Genomic DNA, 23,139 nt, shown 5'->3' on the forward strand with positions numbered 1-23,139 from the left:
GCGCAGGGGGAGGGGGCGGCTCTGCCTCTCAGCAGGCCGCTGCTCCTCTTCTGCTGGTGGGTCGCAGGCCTGCCTATCTTGCAGGAGTGATTGGAAGCTCTGTTCAGCCGTGGGCCACTGGGCCTTTTCTGCCGGTGGTCACCGTTCCGCCTACCTGGCAGGCGTGGGGGATGGGGGGCGGCTCTGCCCCTCAGCAGGCCGCTGGGTCTGCTCTGTGGATGGTCACAGTTCTGTCTACCTTGCTGCGCAGGGGGAGGGGGCGGCTCTGCCTCTCAGCAGGCCGCTGCTCCTCTTCTGCCGGTGGGTCGCAGGCCCGCCTACCTTGCAGGAGTGATTGGAAGCTCTGTCCCGCCACGGGCCACTGGGCCTTTTCTGCTGGTGGTCACCGTTCCGCCTACTTGGCAGGCGCGGGGGGTGGGGGCCTAATCCTATTTTGATTACTGTTTGTCTACTTCCATTCCATCCTTTGAAATCATGTTTATTTTTGAAGACTATGAAACATCCCACTGTTTAAACACCTACAGCCTGTATAAGTTCCCTGGAAGCTGATGGAAGACTCATTCATCGATGACCAAAGATTTTCAAGGAACGAGGGTTGAAGGAGGGGGATAGAGACTGTGGATGTATACATTTTTAATAAGTTAAAGAAAAAATTTAATGTAGAATTTTTATATTATCAAAGGGCAATGGATTAAAGCTCTTCTGAAACACTGCCCAATAAAAACATTTGTTGTATGAATATAGCATAGTAGCTCATTTGACGGATATCATTGGGGGATGAATTATCCAGATGCCTGAAATTTGCTCCTAATTAGAGTTTCATTACAGACATTACTATTTTTAATAGAAAGTACACAACTCTTGATGATATAGTTTCCCCTTGACACCTTTAGTTTAGTTTCTTAGAAATTAAAAGGCAGAAAACAGTTGTTGGCCAATTATGACAAACGTAGAGGGAAGTAAAAATAGGAACAGAAAAAATAAGAACAATCATTGAGAGAAGAGACAAGAAATAAAGAGATGACCACGAGTTTGGAAGTTCTACATGGGTCAATGCACTCAATGTTATTTGGTACAGGTTGGCTATGAAAAGAAATTGCATAATAGTCTCAAAGTCTACAGTGATCTGGTACATGTTAATGTCACCTAAGAACATCACTGAGCTATAATGCAGTGCAACCAAAAGAAGAGCATCAAAAACTGCAGAGTGCCCTGAAAATTATATTAGACTGTTGTGATTTTCATAATAATATTTACCAAAGTTTCATTTCACTTTGAAGAACATAGCTTAAAACCATAAAGAATATATCTTAGGAAGATATTTTTATCAAAAATAATTAAACTTTTAACTAAAAATATCTGTGCTCAAGAGATATGAACAATGAATTTATACCATTTTTTTCCCATGGACATCTTTACATTTACAAATAAGATAAAGAAATTTGGTATAAAGAAGGAATCAATAATCTTTCCAAAGTCAGATACTAAGACAGTAATTTCTATTCTTCTGAACTTACAAGAAGGAGAGAAATCCATAGTACACCTAGAATTGGAAAGGATAGACTCAGACATGAAGAGTGAACATCTCGTGAGGCCTCATCTCTTGGGCATGCATACAACTGAACTATATCTAGTAGACAAGAGGTGTCTTCCAGTTCCCTGTAAGTGGGCAGGAGCAGGCCATTAGAAGGTAAATTGACCTACACATTACCTTTGAAGAATTATCGCAATTCAGACACAATTTATTTTATTTTCTAACATGATAATTCATAGCTACCTATAAAGAGGAAAAGAATAAAATTAGATGTCAGCAAACTAACATTTTCGACCCTTAACCATCACAATTTAGTTGTGCAACCTTAGGAAAATCACCCATGAGGCACCATCTATACATCAAAAGTATTGTTTATTTCCCATGAGAGAATATATGGGGAAGATATTGTGAAAGTTTGAATTCCTAAAATCAAGACTTAAAATGAAAGGCAGTATGAAAAGAATATATTCAAATACATTTATTTTCCTCAAGTTGTTATACCTTAAAAGTTGCTTAAAATACCAGAGCTTTATAGCTTAAAAAACGAGAAAAAGGAAGAATGTATTAAGAATTAGGAGATAGTGACAGCTCAATGAAGACAACCCTTCATTCAGACCAAGCTGGGGGCTGAAGATCCATTTGACCATTATTTTTAATGGAATTTCTCTTTTAGGAACAATTTTGGGCCTTGGGACTAAACAGTGAGTCAGTATCAGTAAATCTATGTCCAAATAGGTAGTTTACAACCTAGTGGAAGACATAATCATAAACAACCCGTTGCATGAACAATTGTAAAATCACACTAGGTTTGAGTCCAGAAAAATCTATACCATATATGGTGAACTGATCTTTTCAGAGAAGTCAAGGAAAGTTTCTCTTCCAAAAGTGACATGTGAGATATGAGGATTAAATAGGAAGTAATGAAGACAGGAAGGAAAAAATAGTATGACACTGCGTGAGAGGACAGCTTTAAAAAAAGCACTATAACAGAACAAATCATGGAGCAATAGTGAGCAGAAGTCAATGTGCCTGGAGCAAATAAAAGAAGGAGATGATGATGTGCAAGATAAAACTCAATAGGAATGGAAGTTCAGATCATGCAAAACTGTACAGACCACCATGAGTGTAATTACCTATGAACAATGAGAAATTATTGGACAGTTGTAAGCAAAAAGATGATATGAATCTATTTGCTGCTAGAATTGTTTGTTCTGATTGTTTTGTTGAAAATGAGTGGGTTGGTACCAGAATAGGTGGAGGTAAATACATTGGTAGTATATAAAGAAAGAAGCAAGAGATAATGATAACTTGGCTCAATGTGGTGATAGGGACCAAGAACATGAAATGATTTATTAATAATTTTTAAGAAAATAAAATAGACAAATTGTATTGAGGGATTATGTTTAGAGAGCAAGACAGCAAATTGTCAGAAAGTAGTCCTTGTTTTCTGACTGGGTATAACTGAGTGAATTGCAAGATCATTTTGGTTGGTTTTAAAAAAAAGGAGCAATGGAAAGATTGAGGTCCAGCAGTAGAGTGCTCACCTCACATGTGTGAGGCGCTGGATTTGATCCTCAGCACCACACAAAAATAAATAAATAAAATAAAGGTATCATGTCCAACTACAACAAAAAAATAAATATATATTTTTTTTAAAAAGAGAATATATTCTTGGATTTACTGAATTTTTGGTGCTTTTGAGATAGCCAAGAAGCAGTATAAGCAATCAAAACAAAACAAAAACCTGAGTCAGAAGCTATACAACTCATAGAAGAGAACATTGGAAAGAAATCTAGATGACTTTCTGTTTGGTAATGACTTTTTAGCTACAATATCATAGATAAAAATGAATAAAAGAAGACTTGGTAAGCTAGACTTCCTTAAAATTAAAACTCTCTGTTCTGTGAATGACACTGTCAAAATGGAAATGAAGATGAAAATGAAAAGATAAGCCACAGACTGGGAAAGATATTTTCAAAAGACCTATCTGATAAAGGACTTACTGAAAATGTATGAACTCTTAAAATTCAGCAACACAACCAATCTAATTGAAAAAAAGGCAAAAGACAACAGACATTGAAAAAGACATAAAATGGAAAACAAGCATGTGAAAAATTTATTCAGGATTATATGTCATTAGGTAAATGCACATTGAAACAAAACTGAGATGCCATTATGCATTGGAATGGCCAAAATCCAATATAAATCCAACATACATTACCAAGTACTGATAGGGATGCAGAGCAACAGGAACTCTCATTCATTGCTGGTAGGAATGCAAAATGTACTTTGGAACACAGTTCAGCAGTCTTTTTCACAATACTAAACATACTCTTATCATGTGATATAGTAATCACACCACTTGGTATTTACCCCACAAAACTGAAAACTTATGTCAATGTGAAAACTTACACACAGAGGCTTGTAGCAGCTTTACTGAAAAGCTGGAAGCAAGTAAGATGTACTTTAGCAGGCAAATCAATAAATAAATATGCTGTGGTACACCTAGGAAATGGAATATTACTCAGCACTATAAGGGACTCAGCTATCAAGTCATGGAAAAACATGGAAGAAACTTACAGGCATAATTATAAGTGAAAGAAGTCAAGCGGAAAGGGCTACATACTGCATAATTCCAATTATGTGACATTCTGGAAAGAGCAAATCAGAAGACAGTAACAGGACTAGTGGTTTCTAGTGGTTAGGTAGAGAAGGGAAGAATGGGAGGAACGAAGATAAGTTTTAGGTCAGTAAAGTTATTCTGTATGCTACTCTGATGATGGACATATGACATTGCACATTTTATTTTTTATTTTTTTAGTTGAAGGTGGAAATAATAACTTTATTTTTTTTATTTATATGTGGTGCTGAAGATAGAACCCAGAGCCTCACACATGATAGGCCAGTGCTGTACCACTGAGCCACAACCGGAGCCCAACATTACACATTTTTCAAAATCCACAGAAATATAACACTATGGATTTGGGTGATAATGATGTTGTTGCAGGTTCATCAATGGTAACAAATATACCACTCTGGTACAGGATGTAAACGGAGGGGAGGTAATGTGGGTGTCAGAGTGTATATGAGAAACCTATGTACTTTGTGCTCAGTTTTTCTGTTAACTTAAAATTGCTCTGAAAAATAAAGGCCATTAAAATTTTTAAATAGTGAGTAAAGACAATCCTTTCTAGAAACTTGTTAACAAAAGAGAAAACACTACGAAGGATAGCACAGATGTGGACTAAAAGAATCATTGTTTTTAGTTTCTAAAAGCAATGAGTGGTGTAAGATTGTAAGACAGGTAGCTCTTAAGTCTCTCCTGAGAAATGCCTTGGAAATTCCTGGGGAAGAAAAGTGGTGTGATGATAGCAAAATTATGTGGTGTCCCGGAGATGGTGCTCACAATTAATAAAGTAATTTAAGTTTCGAAAGTTGTCCTATTGTATTTACCATGGCCAAAGGTACTGGGTAACTGGTGATTGACACCTCTAAGACAAATCCTTTAAGAAGAAAGAATTCATTTTGACAGAAATTTATTTAAAAGGTATTGTGAACATTCCTGATTTATTAAATGGAATCTACTCCCTTGGTATGTTATTTATAACTTTATTTATTATTCATAATTATTTATCTCCATTTGTCCTTTTAAAAATTTTATAGATCATCCTTTAAAAGAATTAATTTTTCTCTCTCAGGGCTATGAAGAACTACTTTGAAGTATAAAAAGCAAGTCTTTCTTTAATTTCCTCTATACAAGATATTGTGAACTTCTAGATGTTAAAATGGTATGTAACACAAAGGTAATGTGTGTGTGCCTAGCAAATCAGAAGGCTGAGGCAGGAGGGTTCCCAGTTCAAAGCCAGCCTCAGCAACTTAGCAAGACCCAAAGCAACTTGGTGAGACCCTGTCTCAAAGTAAAAAATAAAAAAATAATGAATAAATAAATAAATAAATAAATAAATAGAATGGGATACAGCTCAGTGGTAAAGCATCTATGGGTTCAATCTGCAGCACTAAAAAATTTTTTTAAAAGTGCATGTGTGTGTGTGTATTTATGTGCATGTGTGTGCATATATGCAGGTAAGAGAAAGGAAGACACAAAACTTTTTAAAATTAATAATACATTGATATATATTGTTATCCAGTATCTTTTGGGGGGAGGCTGTGCAGTGCTGGGGCTCTTACCCAGAGACATAAATATTCTGGGCAAGTGTTTCTACCACTGAGCCATACCACAAACCTACTATTCAGTATCTCCTGTATTATACTTGAAAGTAGGCATGTGTTCTATTATATTTGTATTTCTAGTGATTATCACAGTGTCTGGCACAAGAAAACTGCTAAAAGTATTAATGAATACAATTGTTACATATCTTTTGTTTTAGGTTATGTAAAGGTTTTCTTGTTCTCTCAGTCTATATAATTAAAGCACAGCCCCTAATATGGAATATGTTTCCAAGGAAAAATTGTGCAAGTATACATTCCATTGGTTAGCATGAGAAAATCCCTTTGCTCAAGCACCTGAATCCACAGGTAGGGTAGGCTTCAGGAAAATGTAGGTATGCAAACACCATGAAGGCAGGAAGTTTTGCTTTTACGATTTTTTCAGAGTCTCCTCACTCTACCACTTGTTCTTGTTTGGTTCACAATTAGTGAGGAATGGAATGTATGTTGGAGAGGTGGTCAATGCCCATTCGCCTTCCCTCATAGCACTGATGTAAGGATTAAAGGAAACAGTGCCTTCCAAGAGCCAAATAAAGTGCCTTTCAAAATATCGTGAACACCAGATAAGTTGTTGATTATAATTTCTATTCCCATCACCAAGTCCATACTTTTATCACTTTCTGAAAACATTTGATGAAAATAAATAATTCGATGAAAAAGAACAAAACGGGACTTGATGTTACAGGATTTTGACCTGTAATGCTTTTCAAGTTTACTTGACAGGACTGCAGAAAGGAAGTAGTCCCGGAAAACATGCTGTCACAAAAGACGAGGGAAAAAAAAGGGCACCAATCATGGGTGTGATAGTGGTATAGGAAAGAGAGTTTTGGATTTATGGAACTCTGATTTTTCTAAACAGATGTCCTCATCATGGAAGTTATTGTAGTCTCCACTTAACCAGATGGGATACCAAACTCCCTGTTGTGTTCAGAACTGGCAGGGCTCATTAAGTTGGCTTTAAATTGGGTATTAAGGGAGGATCTTTTGCTTAGCCCAAATAATCTCAACATGCACAATGGAGAGAAGAGGGAGTTCAACAAGCGAAGATAAGATATAAGATAAGTGATAAGTAATATTAACATACTGGACTTAATTGTCTATAAGTAACTACAAAGTAAATGGGAAATTAAAAAGATTAACTGGAAATGTTTCTAAATGATGGAGAATATGACCTAACGAATACAATAAAAATGGAAAGATAACATTTTCTTATTTGGAATGCCAAAACTCATATTTAAAATATATTCTATAGAGAAGACTAAAAGGAAATTAAACTTGAGGATGAAGCACTGTATTTTAGATCTTCAAAGTGGGAAGAAATGCCTTACCATTTAATCTTGGTAACAGAGGGAAGGTCTTTTGATTTGAAATACAAAAGATGAAAATAGTCAGCAATTGATACATGCTTAAACATAAATGGTGGGAAATTTAATCCTTTCATTGAAAAAATTCCTGGGCCAGGGGCTCTTTTAGACTCTTTGAAATAGAAGGTTTCTATACATTGAAAATATTAGATGAGCAATATTTATGTTTATTGATTCATATGAGAATAAACAAGCATATCAGCTGATAGAAACAGAGTAATAAAATATTGAGGTGATATTAGTGATAATGGAGATTGTTTTATGATCTGGAAAGAATAAAACCCAGAAATATACTATACTTATTTCACTACATGAATGACTTCAATTCACAGAACTTATCTTACGAGTCTTACAGGGCCATGTATTTAGATAGTTAATAAATTTAATGAAAAAACTATGGGTGATTGAATACTACCAACATGATATCTGATTATAAGGAATAAACTGATTTATTAGCTTAACTTTCATTTCTAGAGATTGTGAGAAGCAGCAGATACAGTGATATTTATCATTGGTATAAAACATCAAATATTAATATAACCATTTTAATCATGGCTTTCAAATCTCTTTATTTATAATAATATAACCTAAGTAGATTATTAATCTCTTGCAAACTCATTTTCCTCATCTATTTAATGAGAAAATACTATTTTCCTGATTCCATTTTGCTAAATAAGATGTTTTTATAGCCTTAATATAGTATATGGAACACAATGGAGAAAAAAATAAACAAAACTAAAGACATTAAAATTTAATATCACAGTTAGTAAACTAATTAAACCAAATTTTATCTGAAAATATGACATTAGGAAAGACAAATGAAACAAAATTACTTTATATCCACAGATACTAAAATTTTTCCTGATGTTAATTCCTTGATGAAATCAAAAAGGAAGGAACAAAAGCTGAGGAGGCTAAATCATTGATCCAAATTACAGAATGAGGGCGAATTTCTCTGAAATGATACATGAAAGTTTCTTAAGTATTATGTCTGTGAACTTCTGTGCATTTTATGAATACTGAGAAATATTTTTAAAATGCATATAGGAGTTAGAACAATGGAATCATGCCACCTCCCAAGGAAGTAGAAAATATATTTGAAACATGTCCAAACACATTATTCTTGAACTCATAACTCAAGAATAAAGGATTTAAATTTTCTTTAGCTTTCCAAAAATAGTAATCTCATTTATTTCTAAACAGTTATGGCAGTGTGTATCTAAAGCATCTTCTTATTTTAATTGTGGGAGAGAGTACCCTCAGTTTAAAGCAAAAGTCTAAAACTATAACTTCTGGTTTTGGCCCCAAATATAAACTCAATCAACATGTTTCTTAATTATTTTCTATATTCAAGCTATAGTTTACTGAGTGCCCATGATAAATCAGGTACCATAAAAGTCTTTGGATACATAATGATGATTCCAAATAGTTCAAGATTTTCTGGATTAGATTACCCATTTTCTTCACCTTTGGGCCATTAAACAATGATTCTCTGAAATATAGTCCTTTCTCCAATATCCTTCCACCTTTTCTTCCTATCAGGTATAACTACCCCCCACATACTCATATACTCTATGTATTCTGTATTCGCAAATACAAGAAAGTTTCCTTGCAGAATCCTATGCGTGAAGTGATCCTATCTTATAATTTCTTCAAGTATACTTAAACTATATTTTAACTTCTTAGGTTAACAAACATGTCCCTCTATAAACATCCCCATTACCTCTTTAACCTAATATTCCTCTCTGCCATACATGACTCTCAAGTTTCAATTACATGGAACTTCTTAGTATTCAATTAAAATACATGATCTTGCCTGTAAATTTGGGCCTGAATGTCCTATCTGGATAGCTCCTCTTTTTTTCCAAATGACATGTATCTACTCTTCATGAAACACAAATTGTCATGTAAATCTCTGACTCTTTGCAAGGACTGGTAGTTTTCTGTTGTCTATGATGCATTCCTGAGATATTTATAAAATGTGTAATTTGAATAAGAGGCTTTAACTTGAAATTAAAGATTCATTTCTTTGTCATTTCCTCATTGTTACATTAGAATAATTTTGTGAGAAATAGGAATTCTTATCCTGGTATGAATGATTCATTTGGATGCTTAAAAGGCAATTTGGGCTTATCAGTGTCAGGTAAGCACAAAGTCAAGTTGTTGCAACAGTTGAAGGAATAATTATTGAGGACTGTCTCCATCCGTAAAGGTCACTTTCACTTATACGTGTAAGAGAATTTTGACTCTATATATTCTAGGTATTCCACACAGCAATCCTGTAGGGTAAATATCAGTAAGCACATACTTTGTAGAGGAGTGAGCTTACAGTGCCTACCTAAATTACAGAGCAGGGATGGCCACAGCAAGGAGGTGAAGCATGGTCCTTTTTATTCAGACACCATTTGGAATTAGGAGTGGTGTTGATTATTTCTTCTCCTATGCCTATTCAATGAATTATCTTAGTTGTTATTTGGTTTTCGCTGGACACTTACATTCACTTGCAAGACAGATTCTTTCAGAATAGGGTCTGAATATGGAGGCATTTGGTATCCCCAAAGCCTTGCAGAGAACTTCATTAGTGATTATTGAATATATAAATGAAATATAAGTTTAAAACTAATAAACATGTATCAAAAAATTATTGTACATAGAGGCAGTGGACCATTCTGGTATTTCTCCCCACGAGTTTATAGACGTTTTGAATAGAGTGAATTTGGAATACCTTTCTGTTATCCTTCTGTATGGAAAGCAAACCTAATTTTGAAGTTTAAAGTTGGATTTAAATGGGGCAGCATCTGTTCTCTTGTTCCATGAGAAGCAATAACTTATAAAAAGGAATGGGACATTGAGGGTATATGGTTAGATTGTCAGGCTAAAGGTGCCTCTTATCTCAGCATTCTCTCGTTGCTGCTGGTACCAGGGTATATTTTGAGGGAAGAAGAGATTTTCTTCTCCCAAATGTTGGTTGCAAAGGGCTTAGAATAACGTTTCCAACTTTCACTACTAAATCTATTGTCTATGTATCACCTTTAAACTTTAAAACTCCATTGGAACCTGTGTGTATTTAGCATCTGTAATCACACCATGAGATACAGATTCTGTATATTTACCTTTCAATATGTAATGTGTATGTGTTAGTATCACAAATAAGCCCTTTCCAGGATTTTCACTTTTCCTGCCATTCTATGCAAATCAAGTTAGTTATTATTTCTTATACCCTCTCTGTGTTTAAAAATCATCAGTGAAATTTCTATGATTTGTATGGAAATGTCTTTAATTTCTATCATGTAAATTCCCCTTTTATTATTTTCTTCTACCTTCCTTGAGAAACAATGGCAAAACATTTACAGTATTAGTTTAAAAATGTTTCTTAGGTTCATTTGGAGTCTTGACTATATTTATCCACACCATGACCTATTTAGTATTGTTCTTTGAATTACCATAGAGTATAAAAAAGCACAAACTTAAGGTATTTTTTTGTTTTAATTTGTTTCTAGAACATAATTCAAACTATTTATAGTATGTACTTATGTACTAAATTTTCTTGGATGAATCAGGATTGTAGAAGGCCCACAGGAAAACTTTCCCTACTGCTTAACTCCTGTTACCAGGCTAACAATATCCCTTTTTTTCCCCTCATTCCTGCCATAAAATTATGCTAAATAAAGCATGATTTTGGATTCTCTTTACTTCCTGTATGTTACTAATTGGTCCCTACTAATACTTAATGAAAGCTTTGGTCAGGCAAGACACAAAGGTTGCCATTATTATTTATTTTATTAACATTGCTAGGTGTAACTCTCTGTCCCTTTTGAACAATAAAGACTATTTCTTATAGAGTTGTTGCTGTAAGTAAAAAAGAATAGATCAAAGAAACAAAATAGAAAGTCTACAACCAGATATAAAAATACATACAATTTTTGAAGTTGATGAGGATGTTGCCTCAAAAAACTAGAAAGATCTATTAACCATAAAAGGAGTATCCTAAAAGAAAACAATATAAATAGAAAATTTAGGCAAATTCTATTAGTATTCAGAGAAATGCAAATAGAAATATCACAAGAGTGTTGTTTTATTTATTAATTTAGGAGTAATATATTAATACTAAAAATGAACTTTAATCTCCAATAAAATTTTGTATGTATGAAGGAGAGACCCAGGTTCACTTTTTTTTATTATGAATATCCTATTACTTCAGAATGATCTATTGAAAAAACAAAAATAAAAGGTCTTATTTGACTTTATTTTGATGCCTTTCTTGCAAATCAAATGAATATACATGTGTTATCTATATTTGTTTTTTTGTTCTATTTTCTCATTTTATTTATCTATCTTTGTATCAATATCACACTTCCATCATTACTAATGATAATACTCGAATGTTACACTTGCTCTTCTTAAATATTGTCTTGTCCTTTGTGTTGTGTTTCCAAATAAATTTTAAAATCAACTCACTGTGATTTACACATTTTTCCACTTAAAGTATTTGTTTTTGTTTTTTTAATTTTTTATTGGTCCATTATTATACATAATAGTGGGATTCATTATGACATAGTCATACAGGCACATAACATAATTCCATCAATCTCATACTTCCCTTGACCGTCCCTCTTCTCTCCCCCTGATCTGCTCATTCCATTCTTCTGATTTGCCTTCTATTATCATTATTATTATTTCAACTAGTACATTATACTCATATATTTAATTGGGATTCATTGTTATATATTCATTCATGGACATAGCCTAATTTGATAGATTTATTTCCCCTGTACTTTTCCTCTCTCCCGCCTCTTCTCTCCTTCTGGATCCATTTCCTTTACTCTATTGAACTCTCTTCTAAATTCATGGTTATTTACTTCATTTACTTAGATATTATTTTGTAGAACCAAAATCCATAAGTAGACTTATTGATCTAGAGATCAATTTTGGAAAAATCAATATATTAACCATATTTAACCTTCCAATCCATGAAAATAGTATAATTCTTCATATATTAAGATAATGTTTATTAAATAAGCTTTTTCTAGTTTTTCATAAATATATATAGAGAAATATATATTATATATATATATATATATATATATATATATATATATATATCATAAAGCTCAAAAGTCTTGTAGCTATATAACTATAAATAAAGTAAAAACTCTATAATATAAAATACAAGTCAATAAGAAAAAGGAACCCAGCTGAAAATGAACAAAATACTAGAATAAGTAATTCAATAAAGCATAACAAATATCTAATAAGCATATTTTTTTAAGTGCTTGATGAAATTAAATTATACACACCCCAAAAAAGTTAAGATTAGAAAGTCTGATGTTGTCAATATTGATGAAGATATGGAGCAGATAGAATTTTCAGATTTTGATGATGAAAGTATAAATTGATTTAAGAGACTTTGCCAAAGCTAAATATATTTCCACTCTAATGAATAGACAATTCTCATAAAAGAATTCCCAATAACATGAGGTCCACCAAATAATAAACTGTTGACAACTTTATTCATAAAAGTCCCCAAATTGGGAACAACCCAAGTATCCAAATGTATGGAAATGTGTAAACAAATTGAGGTATGTTCCTATAGAAGAACAATAACAATAGAAAAGAAGAAACAGGAAACTATTGATACACAGCTGGAGGAATCTCAAAACACTATGTTGATAAAAAATAACACTGAAGAGCACATATTGTATGATTCCATTTATTTTAAGTTCAAGATCATGAAAAAATTAATTTGTAGTTAACATGGAGGTTATCTCTGAGTTGCAAGGGCACTAAGTGACAACAGGTTAAAGGGACATTCTGGTGTGTTGGATGTGTTCTGTATAAAGATCTGGGTGATGGATACACACACATACACATATATATGTATATATATATTATTATGTATTCATATATGTATGTATTACATATATACATATATATATATATAAATTCATCAAGCTGTACTAAGAGTTTGTAATTTATACTATATGCATTTCACCTTAATTTATAAAATTGATAATATAGAAATAGGAATCTTAAATAATGCTGGTATAATGCTTAATATAATGCCAGTACCAAATTTGAAATATGACAAATCATTATTTTATGCATATACTCTTGGACCCAGGACATTGAGCTTCTAATAGTTGATTCTAAGTAAAAATCTGACAAATGGAAAAAATGTATGTATCAGAAAACATTTTTTATAACAGTAATGAAAGAAAGGCATAAAACCCCTAAGTGTCTAACATTTGGTGACTGAGTTATGTTCTAGCCACAGAATGAACCAAAGAGGTAAAAACATTAATATTTTTGGAATGCATATTAAGTGCCAACTATTTGCATTATGTGTCTAAAGTGGATTATTTCATTTAATGTGTACTAGCAAATGATGAATAGTTATTAATATCATCTTTTTTGACAGATAAACAAATAGTGACTTGGTAACTTGTTTAGGGTCAACTTGACAAGTAAATGGCAGAGTTAACCGTTGAAACCAGGTTTGTCTTAATCCAGAGCTGGAATTTAGAACTATTGTGTTATAGTTTTCACATGAAATAATATTTATAATCTGTTGTTCCCCAAAGTGAATAGCCAATAATAGCATGATTTTAAATAAATATATATGAAATGTACACATATAAAGTAACACTTTGTGGTAAAACTTCTGGGATTGAGAGTTGATTACCCTCTGCTTCCTTGTTGAAGTAACTAGCTATTTCCCTTGGTCTAAATAAATAGATTTCCCATGGTTCCTTGATTAATTTCAAAATAAAAATCTATTCATATTTTATGACATTGAACATTCAGATCCCATTTATAGTATCTGGAAGGGCTTTACTGTATGTGTCATATAAACAAATTAATCTATTTGGTAAAGCATATACCAAGATACCAACTCTACTTCTTTTTTGGTGTTGGGAGTATGGACGATTTCAGAATATACGTATATTTAACTGATTTGAATTGATTTTTACCTTTTCTAAACTGGATATATAAAATTGATGCTAACAACCAGAAAGCTCACAAAAGAGATGCTTTAGTAAAAGAGTAACATGTTTTTTTCATTCCTGTCTTACTATCACCCAACTAAATTGAATTGGGCTTTACCTTTAACAATAAGTGCTAATGTTTACTAAGAGCATAATTTGTACTGGGTATTTTATGATTGTCTCTTATGAACATATTTTGCCAATAAATCCTTCCAAAATCCCTGTGCAGTAAGGACCCTTATTATCCCAATTTTATGTGCAAGGAAACAGAAACATAAAGAGGTAAAGTAAATTTCTTAAGGCTACACAGTGTGATTTTAGCCAGAGTCTGATTTCAGGACTTGCTCTAAACCCCTTAGCACACATCTTTTATAAGCTTAAAAGAAGGAGTTTCATCTCCTCAACTGTAAAACACATGGCCCAAATAGGACCATTTAAAGGTGCCTACATATTTCAATATTCTGTGATCTTTAATCTTATAAAGATTTGTGTTTCAAATTTATGTTTTATGTTATCACTGAATCAATATCTTTTTAGTACCTACTGTGTGCCAAACGCAGTAGGTACTTTTTTTTATTTGCACTATATCAATTTAAATTGCCCCTTGCACTGAGTGACACTGAGTCTTAGATATAGGATAAGGACACATCAACCTGTATGCTGTTGGGATTGAGCACACAAAAGGCATTCTGATTATTTAATAAATTCTAACTTGAAAAGAGGGGCTGACAGTTATTTTTTTAACCTTTTGTAACATACTCTAATTTTTAAGTCAGTGGTTTAATATAATTTTCTTTAGTTGATAGATTGATTCAGAATAAACTCTAAGCATAAAATCACACAAAGCTTTTGTTTTGCAAAGCTCTTTCACAAATCACCCTGGTTTCATGCCCTAATTAATCAGTGTTCATGGGGGAATGAGAGGTTATTTGCTTTTCAGCTTCTGCAGATATACTAATAGCATAGCAGGAGAATTCTGAAATAACATGGGCTATTTTTCATATTTGAAGCAGTTTCCCATGGATTCTTATGTAATTATCTAGAAAATGTGAACCATTGTTTCTATTGGAATTATATCTCGTGCTGTCAGGAACTCCCAAGATTACAAAAATCTACCCGTTACTAGGTTTTTGGAGCATAATATTATTCCAATATGTTAAATTGAACATATCATTTATTTAGAAACTCCTACTAGAGTCCCTGACCCTTATAAGCCAGAGAAAAGTGTAGGCATATCTTTTTCTCAATTAAATCAGTTTTTAAAACATGTAATGAAGCATTTCTCATTGACTGAAATAAAAATAGTGTAAGATTTTCTAATTCACTGGAATAGTTTAACAGGATATTGGGATCCAGTAATGTTTAGCTAACAATCAAGTCTAAAGAGAAGCATTACTTGATTTTCTTATATGTTATCATTAGCCCCGTAAAATTGGCTTATTGAGCAGAGTCTCAAATCAAAATTTTACAACATTGCTCTCAGCACATTGCACACTGGGGCCTTATGCTTAAAGGATAAATTCATTCATTATCCAGAATTTTTTTTTAAAGGTGCAATTGTAGAATTGAGGCTGTTGTTTTCTCCACTGGTAGGCAATTTTGATTGCAACAAATTCCTGGGTCAAAAATAACTGTGATTGCTATGAAAATGTGTTAGAACAGAAAATCTATGACAGATATGATAAAGCAAATCTAATCCAAAGATTTTCGTACTTTAGGATTCTGAATGCTTTTGAGAACTATTCTGTTCATCAATGTAAAATTATTTACATAATTACAGATCAAACCAATCGGTTACTACCTTGTAAGGCTAAAGGTCATGCCTAGCATAAGCAAGTAGCTCCGATGCTGCTCTGCTGTTAATACCTGTTCACTCTAGGGCTGCCGCCCTATTCCCAGGGCTGATTGCCCTCTGTCCTGTGGCTTCAAGTAATGTAAATTGTATCTTGTCCCTGGGTAATCGAGATCAGTGTTGTCTTGTCTGTCCACTCCCTGCCGATGCCCTCTCTGTGCTGCGATAATGGTTTTGGTGGGCAATCAAGGAGGATGCCTTCTTGACTCATCTCTCATAATAGATTGTCCTCCTCAGGCAAAATTGAATAACCCCCGACATGGCCTGGAGGCAAGCAATGAGAATTCAATAAGTCTGCAGGGTCAATGTCCTGTCATTTTTGGCAAGCAAGTAATTATTCTGCACTAACATTCAGTAATAGGAGGAGGAAACTGCTGGGGACACCTTCATCCTAGAAAAGTCACCTTAACAGGATTTTCCCTCTAATCAGTAATAATTCTTTCCCCTCTTCTGATGTGATTTGGCCCACTTTTTCATGTGAGTTGCATGTGTGGATTTGCTAGATGGGTTTTTTTTTTTTTCAAAACCTGGTGTCTGTGGGAAAGTTTAACAACTTCACTGCCTGTTGTTTAATATTTTCCACTTTTTATGGGTTACAGTTGTGCTGTCTATTTGCTTTTACTGATTTGTGAAAGATTTATTATAAACCAAATACAGCTGTTCTCCCCTTTCATAAAGTCAAACTATTTTGGCAAACCTGTTTTCCACTATGAAAATACATTCAAAATCATTTCCCTTACCAGCTTGCCTACCAGAAGTATTTAGTTCTGCTTCGTGGTACAGGGAAAGTGCCAAAGTGGTTGTGCACTAACTCAAGGAAAAGAGAATGCATGTGCTTCAAAAATAAACAGGCAGAATAGAATGACTTTTTTTTTTTTCTTTCTGGTGGAATTCAATGTTATTAAGCATAGATTCCCAAGAGAACAGAATTATAATATCAAAAAAAAAGCATCTGCAAATTCAAGCCACTTGAATATCTTGCCTTTGCATTCACATTCATGAACATACACACTTCATTTAACTAGGTAACATTTACCCAAAACTAATATTATGATTAACCTTTTAATATTCTTAAGATATTGCAGCCATGTACTATCTCTCCATTCACCATATATACCTAAATTGAACAAATCTTATGTTCATATTTAAAGCAACATATTCACTTTAATTAATCAGTTCCATTTAGATATCTGACTTATGACATTTATGTAAGAAATGTTGAATTGCCAGTTTAGAAGAAGACAAATGTTAGTGCCACTTTGGTATTTCTAATGCTATTTTTTTAAAAAACGAACATTTTTTTTTAAAAAAAAACTTTTTTTAAAAAATGAAAAATAAAGCTCCTAAAAATTAGCAAAAAAAAAAAAAAAAGTGGTTTCTAAAACCAATCCAGGTTGCTTTTCTCTTCATTTCTCCCTGTGTAGAAACTATTGCTTTATTCATTGAAAGGAACCTTTATCTTCTCTCTCCTGAGATTGGTGCACAGCAAGTAATGAAGAGGCGCCTATAAGAGCAGAATAAGCACTTTCCATGACTGATTGACGATTGATTATTGCTGGGATGTCTCCCCACGGTCACTCATCACCAAGCTTTTTTGACAACCAAGCTCTATTTCCGACATGAAAAAAGCATTTTGATCTGCATCAATTTGGCTTGTTAACTGTGACAAAACTCAAACTGATACCGATCATGTTCAGTTGTCGATGTTCATTTGGATCCTGGATGTAGAGAAGGTTCATTATAATAATATACTTTATTTTTATTTAGGATATCATAATATTGGCATATTTAATGTCTACTCTTGTTGAAATCTTTTTTTCTTACCCTCTTTGCACTAGATTTTGTTCACTAACTCAAGCTCTTGCCACTATTTTATCTTATTGTTGCTCCTTTCCATGTCTTTTTAACAGTCTGCTTTAAGGTTTTTGACCACCTTTTTTGTAACTGTAATCAAACCTTTTACCATATAATATTAGAGAGGAAACTAAGCTGCTTCTCATGCAAGCTGTGAAAAATTAAGATTGATTTAGAAGAATTATTTTGCATTAAGTACATATATGTCCTAGAGTAAAGCATAGAAGAGAGAACATATTTTAAAGATTATATTAAGGAAGGAAAAACATTGAACAATCTCTGTCCTTTCTAAAAAATTTTCCAAATATTTTCAGCTTAAGGAACAAAATACATTTTTACCAGTTAATTACTTTCTCTCAATTTTAAGACAAAGATTTATTTAAAATTAACATATCTTAAACATTTATCAAAATACTTACTACAAAATAATATTTGCTATTGAGAAACTATAATAAATTGTCTTTTAATAAATTTAACTGTACTGAGAGATTATAGCTAAGATAATAAAAGTTTACTTAAAAAATGGTTCTGATTCAAACTTGAATTCTTCTTCCTTTCACATTCTCATCTTTTCTTCACTAGATTTTAAGAACTGCATTTACCCTCACACCACAAAGCAGATGCAATAAATGCAGTGAGCTGGTTTAATTGGGTTTCTGGATGTAGCTCTTGAAATGACCATAAGACCTTAGCTACTACCGTAAAAGTTAAAATAAAAGGCAGATAGTAAAAATTGCAGCATATCACTTTGGGTCTTTATCATTCTCTTCTCCTTCTCATATGACTAGTTTTAATTTCTTAATTTAAATTGCTGAACATTGTGTTGTATTTGCTAAAACATATTATGTTTCTTTTTCTTTAGTTTGCCATATTGAAGCTACTACAAAAAAAAAAATCACGTATTAATCCAAAAGATTATAGAGAATTCTTTGCTGATGTTTTGGCTGCTTTTCATTGTTAATGAGGTATTAAAAATTGTAAATAAAACAGATTTCTGAACATCTCCCTGCCACTCAAGATAAACACTGGATGAGAGCAGATTTTTCGCGGATGTCTGAGAAGTTGCCTGATTAAGAGGTCTCCTTGCGCTTACCTTTGCACAAGTGTTGTGTTCCTGTGTCTGTAAAACCGGTGAGTTCAGTGCTGCTCTGAATTTATCACCAGGGTATCAGGCAAGCACTGCACACTAGTGATTCCAAGTTTTGAGATGATTCTGTCCCTCTCTTTGAGGAGCTGCTGATTTGTTCTTTGTTGGCATGCCTGGAAGACAGCGCCCACAGTTCAGTGGGCTGCACCCAGGGCTTGCTGGTGCTTTTAGCCGCCAGCCGTCAGGGCCCTGTTGGCAGCTGTCACAGGCTCCAGCCCCACCCTTCACCTTTGGCTTCAATGTCTCTGTGAACTATAAAGGGAAGAGCTGCATTTGATGTGGAGGAAAAAGAGACTAGAGAATATAGAACTGTGAAAAAAAAAAAGGAGGCTATAAGTTTACGGTCCTCAATCTGTCTTGACCTGCCTCAAAATATTTCCCCAGGATTGTAATAGAGTGGGAGGTAGGTTATTGTCAAGTCTTGATCCTTGTGTGCATTTTTTTGTTTCTCTTGAACTTTTATTTGTTTGCTTTCTTGCTTTGAGTTTTCCGTTTTGTTGTTTTCGTTTCTCTTCTTTTCCTTTTTTTTAATGTTATTTTCATCCTGTTCTCTAAACTTATATAAAAGCTCAAAAAGCTATGGCAGAGCTTTTAGTAAGAAAGCCAATCACAAGATCAAAAGAAAAGAGCTTTGCCTTTAAGGGGACCCTGGTAGAGAAGCAGACCATCATTTTAATTTGGTGTAAAGTACAGAAAAGCTGAGAACTCAAAAACTATCAAAAACTAGAGCTTGATAGCCTGGGATGGATCTTCAGTGCTTTCACTTATTTGTTTCATTTTCTTGTGAATCTCATACAACGTCTCTATGTCTTTATTTACTCATCTGTAAGATGGGATACACATAGAAATCATCTTGTAAAGCTATTATGAGGATTTGGTAGGTTAAAATAGTTGATGCTGTGAGAATGATATTTGCTGTCACTAACTCTAACATATTATTGGTGGTATAGGAGTCGACATTTTGCAAAGTGCTTTCTCAAATATTATTCTTCTGTATCTCATAAAAAGTTCGTAACTCTTTCTGGATGTAACATCTAACAAAGTAAATGACTTTACAGAATACACTTTGTGAGGAAATCCTAAAGAACTTGGTCCAGGTCTTCTTTTTAGCCTAAGCTTTTTGCCCTTGGTCAACCATTTGTCTATTTTGGGAGTCTGATCATCAGTTGCTATGATGGCATTAAATGTGAAAAAAAAATGGAAATGCTAAATGTGGAGTGGAGAACACTCCGAAGAAAGAATACCCAGTAAGTGTCGAAAAAGAGAAAATTGTGAACAGTTTCAGAATTTATTCATTCCTTCATTTATTCATCTACCAATCACCTGGAAATGTTGGGCATCCTATGAACAAAAACAAATGACATACTATAAATTGAGACCATGGAGTCCAGTGAATGTGAGAAACAAGTGAACTCATTGCAGCACAGAATACAGGGTATATACTGGCCTTTTAAAGCACAAAGTAGGGACTCTGGACTCACACTGAGAATTTGAGAAAATCAGGGGAGTGGTTATTATATTAAAACTAGAGTATTTGGAGCAAGTCAGGAAGCAGAGACCAAGCTTCAGGCTATCCTGACAGTCTAGGCAAAAAATATAATGGTGGCTTGTATAAAATAGAATTTTACTTTCCTAAAATGTTGAAGATTGACTACATTATAGATGAAAGAGATCTTGTAGAGAAGGACTGATTTATAATGAAATCGAGAAATGAGTAGCTAAGTATTTTATCAAGTATACAGATTAAAAATTTAGTCATGGAAACAGATTCTCTGAAACTAGAGGCATGGAAAGGGTAGACAAGAATGCTGAGAAAATTCAGAGAATGATATCATCAAACAATATTTGGCTTACTTATAAAACATAAACATGGGGGCTCATATCATGAAGTCATGATGGCCACTCGGTATGTGTTAATGTTCACAGGTGGGAATGATAGCTCTTTGATAATGTTTGGGTAGTGGTAAGAGACAACTTTGGCAAACAATGATTCATGGCAGCTAAAATCATTGAGATGACTCACACTGAAATTGGACAGCCAAAAATAGAGACCTCACAGAACAACAAGCTGCCTGACACTCAAAAGGACAAAAAAACAAACTGAGATTGAAAGGTGAATTAGACTACTACACAATCTATTTCTTCAGACTGTAATAAATGGTGATATCCATTACATATAAGTAAAATATACCTGAAGCACACATACACAACTAATTCAGATATGGTCCCAAATTGGGTGGAAGCTAGTTTACTACCTTCTCCACTCTACCAATGAGGCAGAGTACTCAGGAGACTGGGACAAAGGAATAACTACATATTAACATAATTTTCTGATTGGTGGAATATTTTCTGGTTTCGGGGGCGGGGGGAATGAAACAAAATAAAACAAAAATTAAAAACATGGTTTTACTCAAGGTTCTATATTATCACCTATATTTTTGTCTGTTTCTAATTTAATATTGTATACCTCTTTTATTTAATATTGTATACCTCTCTGTTACGTACCTATTATCTACTTGTTTCCTTAAGTAGAGAAGACATATAAGAATGAGGCACCATTTCTTGGGAAAAGACACCTCTTTGGGGACTAAAGGATGAAATTTGTTGGTATAATGTTATGGAGGTGTGTGTGAAGTTATCAACATGTAGAGATAATACATGTTAGGTAACTGGTTGTTTATCACATGTGAATGCCTAGAATTCTCACCCATAGAACTCAGTAAGGGAATGGTAGCTTGTTTTCCTATTTCCTTCTTAGTACGTTTTGAGAAGCACATCACTGCTTCTGTGTTTTTTTTTCTTTCTTTTTCATTTTTAAGGTTTTTACTAATGCATTATAGTTTTACATAATAATGGAGTTCATTTTGACATATTCATGGCATATTCATTCAATTTGCTCCATTTTAATCCCCAGTGCTTCCTCTTTCCCTCCCATCCTTTCTGCCCCTGATTCCCTTCCTCTACTCTATTTTTATTATTTCCTTTTCTCTACTCTAACGTTTTCTTTGTCCATTGTCTGTTGATGGGCACCCAGGCTTGTTCCATAACTTGGCTATTAGAATTGTGGGCATTGCTATAGAAGTTGGCATGTATGTATAACTATAGTATGCTTATTTTAGATCTTTTGGATAAAATTCAAGGAGAGGAATTGCTGAGTCATATGGTGGTTCCAATCTCTTTTGGTTGTACTAATGAATTTTGTTATGTTAGTTTGAACATGGCACTTGGCAGTTTTTCCTCTGGAACTCAGAGATTTACAGACAAGGTAGTGGCATCAGGCTTTATTTATATACCATCACCATTTCTCTGTTTAGTAGATTCTGTGCTCCTGTTTTTTTCTGGGAAGTACCAGTGCAGAGGAATAGAGAGACAGACATTAAATTAAGCTCTTCTTTTCACTGCATCATGTCTTAGTTCTCTGCATACAATAAGCCATCTTATACACCAAAAAAGGACTATTTAGGATTAAGTGTTTGGGCACCAGATAACAATACAGGGTGATCATATCATTTTCTTGCTTATCAGACATAAGTTTCATAATAGATTCCTGGATACATAACAGAAAAGATATTTGCCCACTTAATGCCTAAGAAATAGAAAGTCTGATTCCAAGAAATTTTGTGCAGATGAAGTTCAGTTTGCTATGGAAACATACAACCAGCACTGTTGAGAGATTATACATTTGTTTTTGTACCTCTGGAAGAGGTCATGAGTTAAATATATACGTAACAAGGATAATTAATATGCTTCATTCCATAGTTCAGCTACTTCCGAGCAGCTATTCTGGAAATACATGTTAGATTTAAAAATATTAACAACAGAGATATTTTAATGATGATGTTATTTTTCTATTTGATGACGACAGGTTATTGCTATATTCTGAGAAGTGCACCAGTTCTATAGTATCTCTTCTCTAAGATTTCTCATTCATGGTTTCTACAAAGAGGCAAGAAGCTAACTTCTTCAACTGGACTGCACAGGAAAGAAAGAAAGGGAGGAAGAATTGTAGCTGCAACATTACATTCCAAAGTGTTGGGCTGTATTCCCCCTAGTACATTCGTTGTAATTATACACTGACCTCTGAGATCAGTGGCTGGTTACTTATGGGATAATATGATTAAAGTATACGTAACAAGTATGCTAAATTATTTTTAATGCAATTCTAGTGGAGAAGA

The 23,139-nt window shown here is 33.7% G+C and overlaps 1 long non-coding RNA gene across 1 annotated transcript in view; it reads right to left on the bottom strand.

Annotated features, from left to right (window-relative positions):
- LOC125619810 overlaps window positions 1–19,122 on the bottom strand; it is a 261,670-nt gene extending 242,548 nt beyond the window's left edge. The window contains exon 1 of the long non-coding RNA XR_007351414.1: window positions 18,911–19,122. This is a non-coding gene — a long non-coding RNA (uncharacterized LOC125619810). The remainder of the gene's footprint in view (window positions 1–18,910) is intronic.
- Between the last annotated feature and the right edge of the window lie 4,017 nt (window positions 19,123–23,139).

Source organism: Marmota marmota, unplaced genomic scaffold (assembly GCF_001458135.2).
Source record: "Marmota marmota marmota unplaced genomic scaffold, marMar, whole genome shotgun sequence".
NCBI lineage: Eukaryota > Metazoa > Chordata > Mammalia > Rodentia > Sciuridae > Marmota > Marmota marmota.